At 29.2% G+C, this 2,500-nt stretch overlaps 2 protein-coding genes across 2 annotated transcripts in view; one reads left to right on the forward strand and one right to left on the reverse strand.

The window, feature by feature from the left end:
• The window catches only part of LOC119632432 (39S ribosomal protein L50, mitochondrial), a 9,072-nt gene extending 7,956 nt beyond the window's left edge, over positions 1-1,116 (reverse strand). Inside the window, exon 1 of the mRNA XM_038025328.1 lies at positions 199-1,116. The gene's annotated coding sequence lies outside the window, so the exon portion shown is untranslated. The remainder of the gene's footprint in view (positions 1-198) is intronic.
• LOC119644968 (mediator of RNA polymerase II transcription subunit 13) overlaps positions 1-2,500 on the forward strand; it is a 34,432-nt gene that overhangs the window by 2,926 nt on the left and 29,006 nt on the right.

Raw genomic sequence — 2,500 nt, forward strand, 5'->3', positions numbered from 1 at the left:
CTTTTTTTTCTTATCTTTATTTATATGTACAAGTGCCCATGTTTCACTTTTCTTTTTTATATTTGTATGAGTGTTGGTGCGAGAGAGTTTATGCTATGTGAAATGCTGACGGTTTAATAGTTTAAATAAACTGGCTAGTCCAGTTTTTTTTTTTTTTTTCTAATTTTTTTGTTTTTTTTTTTTGCTTTTAATATTTACCTTAACTGATACATGTACCCGTTTTTCAAGTATTTATAACTGTTACATATCAAAATGAGCAGGTGTTGCTGTTGTTGTCGTCGTTGTCGTTGTCGTTGTCATTGCATCAGTGATATTGACCTCTATTGTAGAAGTTGCAAATTTAGCATTTCGTTAAATAAACATTTAAGTTATCATGTCTAGTATATATTCAGATATTCATATCAATTGAAAAAAAAAAAAAAATATTACCGGCTATTTTAAAATATATTATACTTTAACATTAGAATTCGTTCCATTGTGAAAATTGAAGAAACTTGTTTCGCAGGTTATCTGTATACAATCTGCAACAACATCTCTAATCAGCTGTTTGCCTCTTATATTGCTATAAGAATACAACTCTGATCGTCGTATGTCGGGAGAGGAAATATTTTGTAGCTTCGAGATTGTGCGCATTCCTTATGTGTTCCCGCTTTTTTTTTTTTTGTTTCTTTTTTCTCCAAATTTTCTTCCAAAAATTGAGGGAATACTTTGTCAGATTGATTGCTGCTTAGCTTGCTGCACGCACATATTTATTAAGAACGGCTTAGCGTTGTTCTCTCTCCGTTCGTTTTACTTTTGATCTCACATTTCATTCTTTTCTTTCTTTTCTTATAAAAATCACTGTTAGAGTTTGCTATTCATGTAATTATGCTATGTTATTATGTTCCTTTTTCTATGTATTGTGCGTATGAAAACATATATATATATATATATATGGTATTTTCCTATCAACACCTTTTTATATATATGAACAACGCACAAAATCTTGCGAATACTGTGAAAATGTATAGAAACTAAAGCAAAAAAAAGAAAAACAAAAAAAAGTCAACTCGAAGCGCAGTGAGAGTAACATGTTATTATTGTTGTTACTATGTGGCATCTAGTCTCCTTTCATCGCAACTAAGCTATATGTAATTTTTACCTTTGAATTTGGTAGGTACGTAGTATATATATATATATATATATATATATATATATATATACATTTCACACGTTTGTGCGACTCTCTCGACTTGCAGCACTACTTGGGTAGTAGTCAATATAACGTGTTGTTATATACTTTTATATATACGTTTATACATATATAGATATATGCATGTATTCGTATTTTTTGTTTCCAAAGTTACTTTATCTTTGCTTTTATTTCCAAAGTTCATTGTACATACAAACGTATATATAAATAGCATTGTTTTTGATTTCTTTTCTCTTTCTGTCTTTTCACTTTTTGTTTTTCTTTTTTTCATTTTTTTTTCATTTTTTATTTATTTATTTATTTTTTTCGTTTTTCTCGTAGTAGTTTAACAATTTATTTTATATTTTCATTATTGTGTTGCTGTTTCATTGCAATTTTCTTCTTTTCGCGCTTTTGTTGATTTGCTCGCGCTTGTCTTCTTGCGAATTCTTTTATGTACTTCTTCTATTTTACATCATAATTATCATCTATTGGCTTATTTATATGCATATAACGTTTTTCTTTGCAGTGGGCAATTAAGAGTATAAATAAACGTTCGTATAGATATGTTTGTGTGTTGTTGTGTATGTCTGTCAAATTGCGCTTATGGATGGTTGCTTACTTACTATACACGACGGTAGAGTATTCCTCGCGTATACAATAATAATAGTACACATGCTGTAACATCTATATATATGTATAGGTGTATGTATGCGTATGTATGTATGTATGTATGTATGTATGTATGTATGTATTTTATATACTTGAAATTATTAGATCACAATCTCTTTGGAATTTGCTGCCACTGAGTTCTCTCTTGCCTTGGAGCAGCACGCCGTTGTCGTCATCCCTTGAAAATCCCTTGAAAAATTTGGATTTGTGTCGTCATCTCGGCGTCTCTACTCGAACAAATGCTTAATAATAATAATAATAATTTTGCAAAAATCTGAAGAATTTTTTAAAAAAATCCGTAAAACAAACAGACTTTATTTTTTTTGTATTATTTACACAATACATGCACATATATATATATATTTTATATTACTTTTTGTTTTTTTTGTTTTTTTATCTTTTCGCACGAACAGGAGACAAACATTACATTAATGAATTAACGCCTTTTCTTTTCCTTTTTAGTATATATATTTGGTGTGTAGTTACTTAGCTTAGCTTAGCGTACACGATACACGATTAATTAATTAATTGAATCATTCACACTACACTTATAATATGTATACCGCGTACAGGGCCTATACCATTTTTTTTTTTTTTTTTTTTTGCTGTTTTTGTAAGTGAAGTGAGAGCTCATTGACTTTGAAAGAGATGAGAAGA

Source organism: Glossina fuscipes, unplaced genomic scaffold, assembly GCF_014805625.2.
Source record: "Glossina fuscipes isolate IAEA_lab_2018 unplaced genomic scaffold, Yale_Gfus_2 1, whole genome shotgun sequence".
Classification (NCBI taxonomy): Eukaryota; Metazoa; Arthropoda; class Insecta; order Diptera; family Glossinidae; genus Glossina; species Glossina fuscipes.